Below are 18582 nucleotides of genomic sequence, written 5' to 3'. Positions count from 1 at the left end.
CTGTTAGATCTCACGAAGGACAAAATAATGCAAAGGTATGGTACTTTAGAGTATGGTAAAGTAGATTTCAACTCCACAGTTGTAGTTCTGTCACTCATTAAACTACACTGGCGAAAATTATGGAATATACCATAGTATTTTCTTTTCCTTTTTTTTTATTGTATTAAATGTAAAGTGTACCACAGTAATGCCATGGACACATATCATGATTTCTGTCATGATATTTTTAAGTGTCTTGGTGCATGAATTTGGTTATCATTCATTTCCATCATGATATCGAAATACTACTGGTATTACATTACTATACCACAGTACTTTGTGATACCCACTTACTAAATTTCTCCCTCAAACATCTGCCATTTGATCGAGTTCTGACCATTAGTTTATCAGTAGCAACAGTGTCACGTCATAGTGAGTTTATGATGCAAGATGAAGAGAGGACACTTTGACGATTTTTCTGACGTCACGCCGATGCAGAGCCTTAAGGCGGGAGAAATGTTTCACCATAGAGGCGGATTCAGATGGTTCATGTGAAATCATGTCCTAATCACGTTGATTAATTAATTAGAGCTGGATGAGAGTACTCAAAGCAGCAGCACGGAATGTAAATTCAGTACAGACAAAGCGTCAGTATGTGAAAACGTGAACATAAGGGACGCTACAGCCACCGGAGGTAGTGCTAAGAATTGCAATCAATCTGCGGTAGCTGTTAAATGTGTGTGAGTGTGGCAAGCGGTTTTAACATTTATTCCTTAAAATTATCTACTTGCAGGCTAAAATTACCAAGTTGCAGGCACTGCCAGGTTAATTATTTTCGCAAAATTTTCATGGCCTAGAATATTTTGTTGTATGAATATCTGAACATGCAATGTGTAAAAAAGAAAAAGAAAAAAAAAGAGAACAGAGCCTCTGTTTTATAATAATAATAATAAAAAAATATAATAAAAATTATAAAAATGCATCCCTACAAATGTAAGTTTCATAAAAATAAAAATAAAAAACATTCTGAACACAAAGCTCACATTTTTGTAAAAGTCTGTCTCTGGATCAGATTCAGGTCGATGATCAAACTATAGATGGAGTAGATCACTTCGATCAACACCTCCAAAACTTGTACAGTTGTACACCCCTTCCTGGGTTATAATTTCATTTGGTATAATTAGGTCTTTGATAATGTTTGATGATTGAGTTATTTTACATATGCATCTGGTTACTACTGTACATGATCAAGTTTTGCTTCTTCACCGTGTTTTGCTCCAGACATTCAGTACTCTTTTAGAAGATGTGTAATAGAGCTTCCTACTGTATAACAGTGAAAACACGAAAAAACAGAAAATTCCATCAATGGGAAGCGTTGCCTCATAAATAACGTACAATTCCGTCAATGGAGAGTTAATTTAACCACTATTGACCTTTACTATATTTTACCCATTTTACTCATTTTCCTGTTTCACCTCACAAGAAAGGGCCTCATCTTGCTCTTACAGTAAATCACAATAAATAAATAAATGAAAAATAACGCTGAAGCAAACAATCAGATTTTTTTATTCCTAATTACCAGAAATGCATAATAGACACAATGTGCAGGCAAATTACAATTGCTGCGTTTTTTTTTATCTTTATCTTACTAATAACATTTTTTTATAACTTTAAAATAGCCACTCTGACTAGCCTTTACATTCAAAGCAAGAAGAAATGTTTCTAGTAACAGCTGGCATAGATAATGCTCATAAAATAGGTAGCTGATAAATGTGACCCTGGACCACAAAACCAGTCATAAGTCACACTGGTATATTTGTAGCAATAGCCAACGATACATTGTATGGGTCAAAATTATTGAATTTTCTTTTATGCCAAAAATCATTAGGATATTAAGTAAAGATCATGTTCCATGAAAATATTTTGTAAATTTCCTACCATAAATATATGAAAACTAATTTTTTTATTAGTAATATGCGTTCCTAAAGACTTCATTTTGGCAACTTTTTTGGTCCTTTTTTGGTCATGTTCCTGTCCTTGTTTAGTTTGATTATTAGTTGATTCCCTGCACCTGTCTGTCCCTCGTTATCCTGTGTTTATAAGCCCCAGTCTGTTCAGTTAGTGTTTGTCGGGTCTACTTGTTTTCTACGTGTGTTGCTCAAGCTCCTGTTGTGATTATTCCCAGTGTTTCCTTGATTAAAGACTGTTAAACGTTTCCTCGTGCCTCCAGCGTGCTCCCTGAACAGCGTAGCGTGACAGAAGACCTGACCAACACCGTTACCTCCGTGTGTTTACCCTCAGTTTTTGTTTCCCATTTTCGCTCAGTGTTTTTGTTTCCATTGTGTTCCTTGTATGGATGCCCTTCTTCGCCCCGAATTCCTCCTCCTCCTGCTGGAGCAGGGGGACAAAGCTCTCGAGGATCATACTAGACTGTTCCTGCTCTTAGCAAACACCACCAGCTACCTGGACGATGATCTCAGTGCGTTCTACGACGCCAGTTTAAACATCGCGTGCAGAGCGCTGTCGTCCGAAGACGGTGCTTGAGAGGATTTCGCCGCCTTCGTGCAGTGGATCTCACCAGTGCCACTCCGGACTCAGTGTCCAGTCCACCATCTCCCCGCTGCGCGAGCCACAACCCGAGCCTGACAGAGCTGAGTATCGCCACAGAGCCAGAGCCTCACGGATCGTCACACCAGGTGCGAGAGCAGCAGACGGTGTGAGCGCGGAGAGGAGCTCCGCCCCCTGCACCACGGCTGAGTATGGCGCCGCAACTGTGCCACAACGAAGAGGAGAGGGCTCCCATTCCAGAGTTAAGCCCAGAGAGGGCTCATGTTCCTGAGTTAAGCCCAGAGAGGGCTCCTGTTCCTGTGTTCAGCCCTGAAAGCCCAGAGGCTCACAAATGCCCGCCCTCCCACCCGCTCCTGCCTCCTCCTCCACTGTCGTCTGGCAGACCCTCTGCTTGCCCTCAGCCCACCATCTGTACGGTGTGAGCTCCATCCTCCAGCGTCGCCATGGTCGGAGTATCCCTTGACTCTGCCTCAGCCCGTTGACCCGTCGGCTCCACCATGGCTCCTAGTTCCCTCCTGTCTGCCGTGGCCCATCTATCCACTGGCTCCGCCGTGCTCCCTCGTCCCTCTGGCTCCGCCTTGGTCTGTCGTCGACCATCCTGCGCCTCGGGACTCCACTCCTCCGGCTGCACCTCGTCCCTCCATCCCTTCGGCTCCTCCTCTGTCGCTCCAACTCAACCGCAGCCATCTGGATCCCCGTCTCCGCCTCGGTCGCCGGCGCCATCTGCTCCTCCTTGGTCCCCTGGATCCTCCCTGTCGCCCTGGCTCATCGGCTTTCCGTCTCCGCCTCAGGCTCCTCCACCACCTGCTCCGCTGCCGTTGGTCGGCCCCTTGGAGTCGTCAGCCATTCGTCCTCCATGGCTTCTCCCTCCATCGGCTCCACCATGGGTCGCCACCATGGCTGTGGCCTGGGTCCTACTGGGCTCATCCTGCTCCAAGTCCCTCCTATCTCCGTCTGGTCTGTCTTGGCTCTGCCCTCCTTCGTTACCCCCATGGACTCTGTCTGGCGGTCCCCTCCCGGGTGTCCGTCCTCCTCCTGAGTAGGTCTGAACGAGTAATTGCATTTGCGATAATATCGCGATATGAAAAAATTCGATTTTTCAACCGCAGAGGCTGCGATTACACTGTCACATGACACGCGAGAGTAAAGAGGTGTGTTCGACTTGAAGATCGATTGGTGTATGACATCAAAGTACAGTGAGAGAAAGCATAAAGAGACCTACGCTCTCTGATAGCTCTCGTGGTACTTTGATGAGACACACCGATCGGTCTAGCAGTGCTGCTTCAAGTCGAACACATCTAAGCAGTCTTCAGAGGAAGCATCAAGTTGGCATGCTACAGTGTTGCCAAGTCCACGGTTTGCCTCCAAAAACGTGATATTTAGCCTCTGAAATGCTAATTTTACCAGGGGAACCCTTCCAAAAAATGTGTATTTTAACCCCCCCGGAATGCAATTTTTAGCGGTGGACCCCCCTCGAAACGCAATTGGGCTAGTTTTGAGTAGCAATTGGGCGGGTTTTGTTGTGAAAACCTGGCAACCCTTACACGCTACACGTGGAAATGTTTGAAAGCATATATATGAACGTACTTCAGAATGGCACATGGAAATTACTCAAGCAGTAACAGTGTTATGGTGCATTTCATTACTGAAGACTTCGACCTTAAGATAATATAGGCTATATAATAAGGTAATATATATATATATATATATATATATATATATATATATTAGGGCTGTCAATCAATTAAATCGTTTTTATTTGTTATTTTTTTTATGACAATTAATCGCATGATTGTCATGAGTTAACTTGTGATTAATCGCACATTTTTATTTGTTCTAAATGTACCTTAAATTAATACTTTTCAAGTTTTAATACTCTAATCAACATGGGCATGGACAAATATGGATGCTTTATGCAAATGTATGTTTATTATTATTGAAACCACAGTCAACATAGAGTAGACATGTTTTAAAGGTCATAGATGTTTTTCAAAGAACTTGTTCATGTCTATTAGACACAAGAAAAAAGAAATTCCAGGTTCCCATTACTTCTCTTTCTTTGCACTGAGCAATTTACTTACACAAACCTATTTACATTTTTGCAGGACAGGGCAGCTCTCTTCTACTGAACATGCAGAATGTACATTTATTATTTATTATTCGATTTGTTTGCCTCTCTGTGCCCACATACTGTATTTTGATGCAGCTAAATTCTCAATAAAACTGTTGTCATTGGTATATTTTACTGTTTCTGTTGTCAGACAACAGAATGAATATGAAATAGTGACTCAAACGCAACCCATTAGGCTACATAACAAGCTCTCCTTTCCAAAATGTTAATCTGCACAAAAATCCTGATAATCGAGCCGTCATCTGATAAAATCAAATACACATAAGATGATGACAATAGCTGTGCTGTGATTTCAGCTATACTTGCATGTAAAATTAGAGAAGCAACATAATATCTGTGTTTAACTGAAAGCGCTGCTCCTCTCCATTGCTCGATGAACGATGCAGACGCACAGAGAGAGAAAGCAGCGAGTCTCAGAAAGGAAACCCTAGAACCCTAAAGATTTGTCGCTAGGCACTTTTTTGAAGGGGGGGGGGGGGGTCGCTAAAGGGGTCTGCAAAATCGCTAAGTTGGCAACACTGTGCATCTCCATTTCTCCAATACGGGCTAGGCCACAGGTCAAACAGAAAATGCGTGCTGCAGCGTTAAAATGAATTTGCGTTAACGCATTATTAACACATTAACTTTGATAGCACTAATATATATTCTCATTTATTTATTTAAAGTCTGTCTAAAGTTTACAGACAGTGTTTAAAAAGTGCAATCCACATGTTTACATATAAGTTTATTACAGTGACTTTGAATTACCTAAATACCAGTGTGGTAAAGCAACAGATTTGTTTTTATATTTCTGCAATCTACTTTAGTTTGTGTGATTTGTTACTGACTTTCATATTAATGTTTACACCAGGCTTATTTGTCAGCGCTTTATGTTGTCATAATTATTACATGCTTACAAGGCTGTAAGTTCAACAAATCAGTCAATATACTACTGTGATTGTAGTTGTTAAATAAAAATGTCATTCATATCAATTCATGCATCACCTAATTTCATGTAACATATAGGCCTGGCCTACAGAAAATAATGTTTATGTTTAATCTATCTAATATTGTGTTAGTCATACTATACAATGATTTATTGCTTATCTTTGTTGAACAATACAGAACATAAAGAGCTTTAAAAAATAATTGCATATTAAATCGCAATATTGGTAAAAAAAAAAGGTATGGGCTAGCCTACTTTTTACTGTTGGAATAGTGACTAGCAAAGGAACAGGTACTAGTTACTAGTGAAACTGAAAAATTTACTAGACTAAATTACTTGAAAACTATTGGAGCCTAGTCTAGAAAACAAATGTGTAAACGGCTTGCCATAGCGCGTGCGCGTGTAAGGGAGAGAGAGAAAGAGAGAGGCGGACAGCGGGATTCTGGACTCCTGAATCTTGACAGCTGTGCGTGAAGTGCGAAATGGATATCTGAGAGACATGTACATCTTCATTGTTCACGAGTGGGAATAATAATTATTATTATCGCTATTATCAGATAGCGGTGAGAGAAAGGAAGACGAATCTCAATTGTTTTCCCACTTGTACACAAAAGAAGAGGACTCGTTTATGAGTGAGACAGAGTGAGAGCAGATGAGAAGTCGTGCCACCGGATGGTTTTTATTATTTGGTGTTTTTTGATGCACGAACGGACTCTGAAATGGGTCGCCATGACGACAGAGCGCTGAGTTAGCTGCTAATGCGTTATACGCATTTGTTTCTGTTATTGTTTTATTTTATCATTTCCCTACCTCCTTTATAGTGATCAAATATGTTGTAACCTCGCCGTCAGAAGACACGGGTGTTGTCAGATAAAAAGAAAGAAAAAAGGAGGAGGAGGTTTTAAAAGGTGTTTTTTTCCCATTTCTTAATTTTCCCTATCCTCCTTCCTTTTTATGTCTTCTTTCTTTTCTTTCCGTTTTTCTTTTATTGTTTTTGGGGACGCCGACTGACGCGAAGAAGGTAAATTTGTGCGAGAACCTGCGACACATTCATGACGAATTACCTCAGAAAAAAATACCGATGGCATAAACACCGGCTTCACCACTGAAGTACGAATAATCACCGGGAAAGGACCGGAGACGCATCGACTACATCTCTTTCATCGCGGTAAGAGGGTTTCTGTTGTCTGTCATTATAATACATAAATGTTCATTTGCACGATGTGCGCGAGTAACGCGTCTGTATCGGTTTGGCGCACCGTTCACGAATGAGATGTCTAATTAGAAGTGTTCAATAAAGGTGCGCTTTTGTCAGGCAATGCCGACTGCCATGGCCTGTTAATAAGGAAATAAAGGTTTTGTGATTGACACACTTGGCCAATATCCGCATATCCTACTATTTTATTCTGGCATGTCTCGTCTGCTTCAAAGAAAAACGACGTGTTCATCAGATCTAGAATCAAATGATCTCGACGCGACGTTGTCGCGTGGCCTTTACCGGCCATTTGCGCCTCTAATTGCATCCATCGCTCGTCCCTCTGGCAACGTGAGGATTGATTTATTTTTGCACTTGATAGATAATGGTAATGCGCCCTGAATGATGGCAAACATCCGCAACCCACGGACTTCCCATCGCCTGTTAAATGTTTAATGGCATTTACGTAAGTGTGAGATAGGATGGAGCAAAGACAACCCACCTAAACCAACTGCACACCCACGACGCCCATGCACGCATAGGTATGGAGGTGTATAGGAAGCCATGGCTCTCACAGAGGAGCACATTTATATGCTGTGGTGGTTGGGCAGTGCTCTGTCAATGGCAGAATTCAGCACAGACAAGGAGTCCTCTGTTCTCCTGAAGGCTGAGGATGTGCCCGTTCCCAACCCAAGTGCTGGTTGATCGGTCTAATGTCTGATATGACCCAATGTAGATCGTTTAGTGCTACTAAATCTGTCTGCTGTCCTTGTATGATGTAGCAGAGGTGAGGACTTCATGCTGCTCAAAGCTTTCCATTCTTTGCTAGAGTTCTGCTGCAGTCCCTCACGTGGATTGAGGAAAAACTAGTAGTTGATTTCAAAGCATATGTCTATGTGGAGCATTCGGCCTTCAGACTTCATGTGAGTTACTGTGCACATCCATCATACTGTCTTAAATGAGATAAAAACACAAAACCCCCTGGTTGGTGACCCACTCTAAAGAGGACAAAAAAAATCTATAGAAATATGGCAAGGGCATGTATTTGTATGAATCAAATTTTTAGACTTGGAAGGTTTTCGGTCATTTGCGGAGTTTAGAATGCTGTTGATAAAAATAAGCTGTGGTATATTCTTTTGGATGATTTAAAATAACGTTTTAAAGTGCATCAGGCCAAGAGAAAGACCCAAGTTATGATTTAGGTTGAAAATTACTGATTCTATATGTAATTCAATAGAATATTTGTTATAAAATTGTACATTTAATTTGGCGACAATTGTGTTTTTCACATTGTTAAAGGCCACGAAGCCACAACAAAGCACTTGTTAGAGACTAATGTAACTCCTGTTACATTAATGTCATAAAATACTATTCAAGTCAGATTGACGGATAATGATCAATCGTTAGACAATCTGAAACTTTTTACAGGGTCTTGCATTATTTGCTCTATTGCTACAGTTCAAGTGCATTATCACCTCTCCTATTGCTCTTTCTGCTGTGCTCAACTGAATGCCCACATCAAACCTGATTTTTAATGAGTCTTACAATATGTTGATAGATGGATGAAGCACAGCCGGAATGCCCTGAAGTCAGGGCAAATGGTCTCCGTTATTGTGAGCAGAACAACGTTAGAGTGCTGTATACCCAGAGCTGGAGTGTTTGTGATGTAAGGGGGACAGAGAATTGCTTGTGTCTTAGGTTGGCCCAGGCCTCAGAACAGGTAAATAATGAAGAAAAGTGCAGTGTTAGCTTGATGTAACCCCCTCCATGTGCCCTTCTGTGCAGCCTGTGGTTTGTGTGTGTATGCCGTCTTGGGAAGCACTCACATGGACTGCAGCCTTATTAAACTTTAAAATTCTCTGAGCACTGGGCAAAACGGAAAGAGATGGGTTTTAGACTTGGCCCCTTTAAAACAGAGTTTGTGAATAAATCAGAAACATCCTTATTGTTTGGTGCTACTGTCTGGCAGTGATGGACAGTAGTAATTTTGAGAACAGAACAGAGGTCTTGATTCAGAGTGCTTTACTTATTCACTTATGCAAAAGAGGGATAATTATATTAACAATTCATGATGACAGTAACAATGTTTCCTTTCTTTCACTCCAAGGAATACCCAAGGTCAGAGCATCTTTTTTTATTTCAGTTCACACATGCACAACATTATTCGTCAGACACTATTCTGTGTCCATGCAGAATTTATTGGAAAGCTTTCATCTCCCACAAAAGCCCGACCTCTGTCTACACTTGTAAACGCAATGTCAGTGAAATTGCAAAATACCGTTTTTATTCAACATTATTATCTCTTCGTCCTAGACGCAGCATTTGAGCATACAATTGTACAGATAAGCATTTCTGAATGTTTATGCCTTGCACAAGCGAGCATTATAAACCTTCGCTCTCCTTGAAGTGTCACGCAACCCTTACATCTTTCAAAGCGGCCGTGACCCGTGAGTTGGTAGTGGTTGATTTTCCGCAACAATGTCTGATCGCGGTACACGCTTTCTGAACTCCACTTTGTTGTAGTAGAGTTGCGGATGTTGCATTGTGTGGCCTGATGTGCTCAGACATCTGTGTGCCATTATCTCTGTCCCAGCATGTGCAGCATGATCCGCTCACTGTAGACAGCATCGCCACAAGCAATGAATCATCGGCTGAACCTGACAGCCCCCTCCCGTCTAGATCTATATTTCAGCTTCAACACATGATATGTGGTGCCCGTTGCCCGACAGAGTCCTGCCGTTGTTCTGAGCTGTAAATGCACTAATAAAGCCATAATCTTCCCTCGTAACTTTACCTGGAGGTGTGTACCTGCACCTAGCTCCTTTCAGAAGAGCGCTGAGTCAAGTTTCCTTCCTGTCCTATGTGACAGATGCAGAGACATCTTGTTAGAGAAGCTCTGGACTGACTTTAGAGCTCTCTCAAATAATTCCTGTCCTTCAGAAGTCTGGAATCCACAGATAGACATGCTAAATGCCACATCTGTGGTCTATCTTTCTTGGATAGCAATAAAAAAGGCAGGAGTGTCCACTCATCTTGAGGTTGCTCAGGACTGAAAGAATCCGCCAGGAAGATATTTTTAGGATGGTGCTGAGCTTTAAAGTTGCCTAGAACATGGCGCCCTCGCTCTTCAGCGCAGCTTGAATCTGCAAGGAACTGGGATGGAAATGAACAAAAAAGGATGGGAGTAAATGTAGAAAACACAAGTGAAGTCAGTGGATTACCCTGTGGTTCAAGGAGTAACTGTTGATGGTGGGAAAACGGATTCATGTCGCTTGAAAAAATTCCTGCTGTTCTGAAAACTGTATTTAATTATTAACTTGTTTGGAAACCCAAATCACAACTGGGGCTACATTGCGGCTTTAGAGGAGCGATGGAGGTTCATTAGTCCTGGAAAAACTCCAAACAATCATGGCAGTGACAGGAAACAGATGAATGAATGGTCCGTTTCCATCCGGTGTTCCTTGATTTAGTCAGAATTCGCTCTGTTAAGCTCTCGGGTTTAGTAAAGCGCCTGTGCACTTTAAGTGTGCTTCCTTCCTTCATTATCTTACCCTAATGGCATAAATCCAGCGTTACGAATTAATTACAGAATGTAAAATGTGTCCTATTTCAGGCACAGTAAGTTGCCCTGAAGGTGAGCATCTGGCTTTGTTGCAGTGTGTTTTTAGAGTGGAAAATGCACCAAAAAATTATGTTGAATAGTAGGAGTTTGTCAAGGGTGTATGTTTAATGACTCATCCGCCGGTACAAGAAGACTCGAGTGAACGGTGACACTCTCGAACTGATATTGACATTCTGCAGGTTCATTTCAAGCCAATTATGGACGAGGTGATGATTGTAAAATTGCGTATTGATCTTGGGTTTTAGTGTGGACCCTCCCGCCCTTGAGTGTTAAACATAGTCGAGTGCTGCCCGGTGTAATCACATCAAGAAACCTCCCCAAGATTCCTTCTCACGCTTCCTCTCTTCATTCTGAATGTTGATTGTCTCAGTCTCTCTGCAACACAATCAGTTCTCCCTCACCTAGTGTCTTCAATGGATGAAAGTTCCTAGACTTAGTTCGACAGGCTTTGAGAGAATCCAGAGATTTTTGATGGTTGTGACCTACAAGAAAGGCAAACTGTGTTATGGGCTCATGCAAATATGGAACCAAGATCATCTATTTCTAGGTTCAGGTTTCTTTATTGGCATCAATGTTATGAAGAACCTTTAAAAACCATGGAACCTTTCAATTGCATAAACGGTTCTTTTCTTTAAGAAAAAATGGTTCTTTTAAGAGTGTGTGGTGATTTTGGGAGGTAATGAATGGATGCCAGAAATGTTAGAAATAGACTTTTTTAGAGTCCTCCTCTCTGTATTCCTGTATCAATTGGGAGTACTACGTGCAGCTGTCGCCTTGCAATGAGGATTAAAAGCTCGTAAAAAATTAAGGCCAGTATTCATTTCATAGTTTTCATAGTGTCGCCGGCAATATGTTGGTAAACAACTCTTGCACTTTTCCATTTATCCTACAGATGGAGTGAATGCAAGCTGCTCTGGCAACAATGTTTTTTTATTTTTTTTGAGAAAGCAGGCAGTAATGACAGGTGCATTGGATGATTTGAGAAAATATAATAGCATTTCATTTCCAGACCAGCTTGAACTACTACTTCTGATCATGCATGTCATCATGCAGCATGCATTAATGTCTTCTGTGTTAATGTGAGAATGAAGAATAGCGGCATTATGAACCTGAATTAATAATGAATACTAACTATTGATTGTCTTGCTGGTTGAGTCAGAATGCATCAATCGATCAGTTACTGATTGAGTGCTCATCAACAACTCGTGCATTGACATTCAAGTCTAGCAGAGAGTTTTTTTAAATGCTGTTTTCTATTTTGTATGTGTTAAAAACGCAGTGCAATATTATTTATGCATTCCCTCAGATTATATTGTACGCTAAAACGATCAGTTTAAACTGATTAGAGAAATTTAATCTACAAGAGAGCTCTCAAACACGCTCTGGTGTTGATGCTGAGCAATTTGAAATTTAACTGCATTACTTCTCGTTTGACCTTTAAGTCGGGCTGTAGAGCTAATGGCTCCATAAATTTGTATTCAGTAAAGTGTTAATGTGCCTTGTAGACTTTGGGTTTATTTTTAACAGGCCGCTAAAATTCCAAGTGTAATTGTCCAGTACCTGAACATCATTCAGTCGTGTGCAGGAATCATTAAAATGACCATTGAATAATGCGAGAAAGGTTAAGTGACAAGAGAGAAGAATTGCTACACATGCAGCATTGTTTTATGTCTCACGCCGGTGCATCTAAATGTTGCGGAAATTATAGCCCAGTGTATACAACTAAAGCAGAATATTTTGTGGCAGAAACAAGAGGGGGAAAAAAATTAATAACTGCTCTCAAAGCTGGCCAGCACGGCCCGTAGACGTTTCAGCACCTCTTCCTTGTGGACAGCGACAGATTTAGAGCAGGCATGTTGATGGGCCAGTTCCAGAAATTAAATGAAGCTGCCTAGTTTCTCTTCCTGCCAAAGTTGTGTTTGATTGCTGCACAACAAGGAAGTCATCACTTAGAGTACAGCATTAATTTTTTTTCTGCTCACATTTAAAGTTCATGAACACCACAGCTTAAAATCTGAAATATTTCTCAGCGTAAAATGATGTAGTTTTTGGCTCTTTGCTTTGACAATGAAGAATAAGTCTAGACAGACTCTTGGCTTTTCAATACTTAATATCTTTGCTAGGCATTATGTCTCTATTTCTTGATTACATGACCAGAATCCGCTTTTTTCCCCTATCCTTTCTTCACTCTCTCTCACAATCTATTATTTTGAAAGGGAACGACAGAATAGCTGAAGTCCCAAAAGGCTGATAGCATATCACCATGTTAGCAGAGGGATCACCCATGTACTTCAATCACTCTCATAGCTACTGCCATTAAACCAGGCGTACAGCATGCCTGACTGACAGCCCTGTCTCTGAGGGAAACAAATCGGGCCGGGCCAGCCTCCCGACCCCCAATCAATATGCCAGCCCAGCTGGGACCAGTGCCACCAATCACTCTGTCTGGAGAGGGACGGAGACAGACAGGACGCCTGAGAACTTGACTCGTGCTGTGTTTAGCGGTAACTGTGTTGAAAGACAACATGGCTGAGAAAATGTCCAAACATCCCTCAAGGACAGGAGTGTGATGTTAAAGGCGGAAAAGTACACCGCTACAGTTCACTGAGTGATGCTCATGTACAGTGAGTTAAATTTCTCTTTGCTTTTAAAATATATCTCTATTGTACAGCCATAAACTAAAAGCCTAAGCAACAAAAAAGACACGTTCTATATTGCATGTCAGATTTTTTTCATCCTTAAGCTTAAAAACGCAATGTTACTGTTAAAGTGCTCATCTCTCTCCCTCTGGCCTGCTACTTGTAGCGAGTGGTGATTTATAAAGCTATGGAGAGGCCGACGTCCCCCCTCCAATGGGGAGCGTCAATGCGTAATTACTTTGGAAGATGAATGGGGCCCATCCAGGCTGTCCTGGACCCTGAGTTAAATCACAGCCCCCATCTTTCCTCAGGGTTCACATACACTCACAGGAACAGCCAACATTTCAGCAATGAGCGTGGCTCTGTTTCACCCGTTCCTATTGGTTCTCGCTCATACACCTTCTCCTCGTGCGCCTTACATCCATCCAACAAGACCAGATGCCAGAGATCAGGTTCATTTCCCCTCTGAGGGCGAAAGCGAGAGGCAGAGAGAATTGAATGAAATGTGAAGTAGGTGCAGAAGATAGAGCCCGTGGAACTGATGCGTAGACATAATTTTGGACAAATTTAGCAATTCCCAGTTGACTGCGACAATCTCAGATGTGCAAAGAGTCAATTAGTGATTCTAAAGTACAGTTTCCCTTACCAAAAAGTAATCTACAGTATGTGTGTGTTTGTATTTGTGTGTGTGTGTGTGATTATTCATATACTGTAAGAGAATATTGTGCCATTGCTATAATAGCATGATATTATTTGATTACGACATTCATATATCATGATTTTTAAACACTATTACAGGGCTAGTGGTTTTTAATGGCAAGGACCCCCAAATGATGTTGATTCTTTCACAAGGGAACCCCATTCCAAAAATACTGTATAAAGGCAGATAAATGTTTAGACATAAAACCAAAATTAAAATATATTTTAAATATGACTAAAATTGTAATATATATATATATATATATATATATATATATATATATATATAACTGTAAAAGCATTCACCCTTTTTCTCACTAATATGTATATTGTATAATGTATGTATAAAACCCAAATTAAAATATGTAATATATGCATGTGTACACCATGTATATTTGATTCTGCTAAAGTGGAACTATTGCAAGTATACTTGCATTTAAAGACTGATATTAGCAGTGGACCGCTTAATTTGAATACAAGAACACAGTTTAAAATGGAGTAGAAAAGTGCGAGGTTTCTAAAAAATAATGATAGAGCATAATATATAGGCTACAACAAGGTTTAACCTGGCCGCAGAGGAACACAACTGGGTTGCCTGATATAAAGAGACGAAATCCCCAAAACAGAGCTTCCCACTTGAGCAATACGGAAATATCTGCTAAGTGTGTTACTTATCTTTGTCAACCTGGCAACCATGTGCACATGCTCTCTCTCCACATTGGATTAACGCACTTGCTTTCTGAAAACACTGGTTAGCATGCAGTTTAGCTATCTCCACTTCGATATTCAACAACTGTTCATTTACGAGAGAGAGAGAGGCTGTGTATGTATGAATTACCACCGTTTTGCTGCGTTTCTTTATTAACAGTGAAGCTGTGGCTTAAATTCCTTTAGAAACAATGATGTTACCAGCTCCTTGTTGAGAAAGATAATATAGCTCTTGTGCGATTAAGCTATTTTATTGATAAAATGCAGGGCAGCCTAAAAATTTTGTTCCTGAATGTCTGTGTGTGGCCTCCACGTGATCTGTTTGAGTGAACGTGTGTGTGTGCGTTAGATACAGTGAAGACAGCGCATTAGTTTAGAACTCTTCTAAATCTTATATTTATTTTTTAAATGTAAACAGTGCGTTCATTTGTGCAATGATTACCTACCAGCAATGTTAAGATGATTTTTTAAATATATTAATATGAGTACATTACAATATAAATGTATTAGAACGAGTACATTATTATTTATGGGCTTAAAAACAAGATGCAAGCAATCAGAATATTGTACCTGGTGGGGAGTGCCCAATGTAAACATGATATAAATGCCATTACCTATATTGTACTGTGGTACAGTCATAATGCAGAGGTCAACTGCCTGCTCTGCCAATAGTTAGCAATGGCCCTATAGTATGCAGTGTTTAATAAACAGCTGTTTTACTAAATTCTTCTGAGGTGAAATTCAGTGCAGTCCTTTATCATGATACGTATCGTATCGTGACTTTACTGATGATACACAGCCCTAATTAAAACACATTTTAGGCTTAATATTAAGGAATGTGCATTGTGCACAAGCAGTACTCCAAATACAGTTTAATTATCATTTTTTATATCAGTAAGTCTTGAGTGATATGTCAGTAAATATGTTAATCGATTTGAAATAAATGTATTTTAAATATTACTTTATCCATTGAATGATAAATAGAATTAACTTCCTGATTTCAGGTCTTTAGTGAAAAAAAAGTTAAATGTTGTGAATGTCAGTGTAAAATGATTTTCTAGTTTGAAAACCCCTTCAGGAACATCAAATCATTGTAGTGTCCAAATTATTTTATTTTTTTATAGTATGGTGTGCGCTTCTATCCACAACTTTCACATTTTATCAGCATCTGCGTACCTGAGAATCAAACCCAGAACCTTGTTCTGGTGTGACAGCGCCATGTTCAACCAGCTGAGCTTCAGGAACATCCTATAAAAACACCATGTTACATATTGTAAACATCACCTCTCTAACTGCACATACTCTTCCATTTTTAAACCTGCATATAAGCACTGTACTCATTCATACAGAAGCGCACACAGATGCATGCATGTGCCATTGGGGAATTGGTCTTTTTAGCCAAAGCTCTGTCTTCTGCCTCCCTCTGAGCTCCTCGGTTAGGGCCAGTTAGCTTGGCTAGTGCTGAAGGTTTAATCCCTCCTCAGAAAGCTGTGGGTGCCTCTAAACAGAAGAGAGTGGCCTCGGGAGACTGCAGCCTGGCTCTCCTCTCCCGTCTCACTCGCTTTCATGTGTGGGTTAACTCGCTGAGGTGGGAGGACGAGTTTTTACACGCTTTCTGAACTCCACTTTGTTGTAGTAGAGTTGCGGATGTTGCATTGTGTGGCCTGATGTGCTCAGACATCTGTGTGCCATTATCTCTGTCCCAGCATGTGCAGCATGATCCGCTCACTGTAGACAGCATCGCCACAAGCAATGAATCATCGGCTGAACCTGACAGCCCCCTCCCGTCTAGATCTATATTTCAGCTTCAACACATGATATGTGGTGCCCGTTGCCCGACAGAGTCCTGCCGTTGTTCTGAGCTGTAAATGCACTAATAAAGCCATAATCTTCCCTCGTAACTTTACCTGGAGGTGTGTACCTGCACCTAGCTCCTTTCAGAAGAGCGCTGAGTCAAGTTTCCTTCCTGTCCTATGTGACAGATGCAGAGACATCTTGTTAGAGAAGCTCTGGACTGACTTTAGAGCTCTCTCAAATAATTCCTGTCCTTCAGAAGTCTGGAATCCACAGATAGACATGCTAAATGCCACATCTGTGGTCTATCTTTCTTGGATAGCAATAAAAAAGGCAGGAGTGTCCACTCATCTTGAGGTTGCTCAGGACTGAAAGAATCCGCCAGGAAGATATTTTTTAGGATGGTGCTGAGCTTTAAAGTTGCCTAGAACATGGCGCTCCCTCGCTCTTCAGCGCGCAGCTTGAATCTGCAAGGAACTGGGATGGAAATGAACAAAAAAGGATGGGAGTAAATGTAGAAAACACAAGTGAAGTCAGTGGATTACCCTGTGGTTCAAGGAGTAACTGTTGATGGTGGGAAAACGGATTCATGTCGCTTGAAAAAAAATTCCCTGCTGTTCTGAAAACTGTATTTAATTATTAACTTGTTTGGAAACCCAAATCACAACTGGGGCTACATTGCGGCTTTAGAGGAGCGATGGAGGTTCATTAGTCCTGGAAAAACTCCAAACAATCATGGCAGTGACAGGAAACAGATGAATGAATGGTCCGTTTCCATCCGGTGTTCCTTGATTTAGTCAGAATTCGCTCTGTTAAGCTCTCGGGTTTAGTAAAGCGCCTGTGCACTTTAAGTGTGCTTCCTTCCTTCATTATCTTACCCTAATGGCATAAATCCAGCGTTACGAATTAATTACAGAATGTAAAATGTGTCCTATTTCAGGCACAGTAAGTTGCCCTGAAGGTGAGCATCTGGCTTTGTTGCAGTGTGTTTTTAGAGTGGAAAATGCACCAAAAAATTATGTTGAATAGTAGGAGTTTGTCAAGGGTGTATGTTTAATGACTCATCCGCCGGTACAAGAAGACTCGAGTGAACGGTGACACTCTCGAACTGATATTGACATTCTGCAGGTTCATTTCAAGCCAATTATGGACGAGGTGATGATTGTAAAATTGCGTATTGATCTTGGGTTTTAGTGTGGACCCTCCCGCCCTTGAGTGTTAAACATAGTCGAGTGCTGCCCGGTGTAATCACATCAAGAAACCTCCCCAAGATTCCTTCTCACGCTTCCTCTCTTCATTCTGAATGTTGATTGTCTCAGTCTCTCTGCAACACAATCAGTTCTCCCTCACCTAGTGTCTTCAATGGATGAAAGTTCCTAGACTTAGTTCGACAGGCTTTGAGAGAATCCAGAGATTTTTGATGGTTGTGACCTACAAGAAAGGCAAACTGTGTTATGGGCTCATGCAAATATGGAACCAAGATCATCTATTTCTAGGTTCAGGTTTCTTTATTGGCATCAATGTTATGAAGAACCTTTAAAAACCATGGAACCTTTCAATTGCATAAACGGTTCTTTTCTTTAAGAAAAATGGTTCTTTTAAGAGTGTGTGGTGATTTTGGGAGGTAATGAATGGATGCCAGAAATGTTAGAAATAGACTTTTTTAGAGTCCTCCTCTCTGTATTCCTGTATCAATTGGGAGTACTACGTGCAGCTGTCGCCTTGCAATGAGGATTAAAAGCTCGTAAAAAATTAAGGCCAGTATTCATTTCATAGTTTTCATAGTGTCGCCGGCAATATGTTGGTAAACAACTCTTGCACTTTTCCATTTATCCTACAGATGGAGTGAATGCAAGCTGCTCTGGCAACAATGTTTTTTTATTTTTTTTGAGAAAGCAGGCAGTAATGACAGGTGCATTGGATGATTTGAGAAAATATAATAGCATTTCATTTCCAGACCAGCTTGAACTACTACTTCTGATCATGCATGTCATCATGCAGCATGCATTAATGTCTTCTGTGTTAATGTGAGAATGAAGAATAGCGGCATTATGAACCTGAATTAATAATGAATACTAACTATTGATTGTCTTGCTGGTTGAGTCAGAATGCATCAATCGATCAGTTACTGATTGAGTGCTCATCAACAACTCGTGCATTGACATTCAAGTCTAGCAGAGAGTTTTTTTAAATGCTGTTTTCTATTTTGTATGTGTTAAAAACGCAGTGCAATATTATTTATGCATTCCCTCAGATTATATTGTACGCTAAAACGATCAGTTTAAACTGATTAGAGAAATTTAATCTACAAGAGAGCTCTCA

General features: G+C 40.8%; 1 protein-coding gene across 2 annotated transcripts in view; it reads left to right on the top strand.

Annotated features, from left to right (window-relative positions):
- Nucleotides 1-6026: 6026 nt before the first annotated feature.
- The window catches only part of nlgn2b (neuroligin 2b), an 86928-nt gene continuing 74372 nt past the window's right edge, over nucleotides 6027-18582 (top strand). For both annotated transcript variants that reach the window (XM_058789416.1, XM_058789415.1), the window contains exon 1: nucleotides 6027-6771. The gene's annotated coding sequence lies outside the window, so the exon portion shown is untranslated. The remainder of the gene's footprint in view (nucleotides 6772-18582) is intronic.

This window comes from Onychostoma macrolepis, chromosome 10 (genome assembly GCF_012432095.1).
Source record: "Onychostoma macrolepis isolate SWU-2019 chromosome 10, ASM1243209v1, whole genome shotgun sequence".
NCBI lineage: Eukaryota > Metazoa > Chordata > Actinopteri > Cypriniformes > Cyprinidae > Onychostoma > Onychostoma macrolepis.
This window is presented reverse-complemented; position numbering and strand designations above follow the sequence as displayed.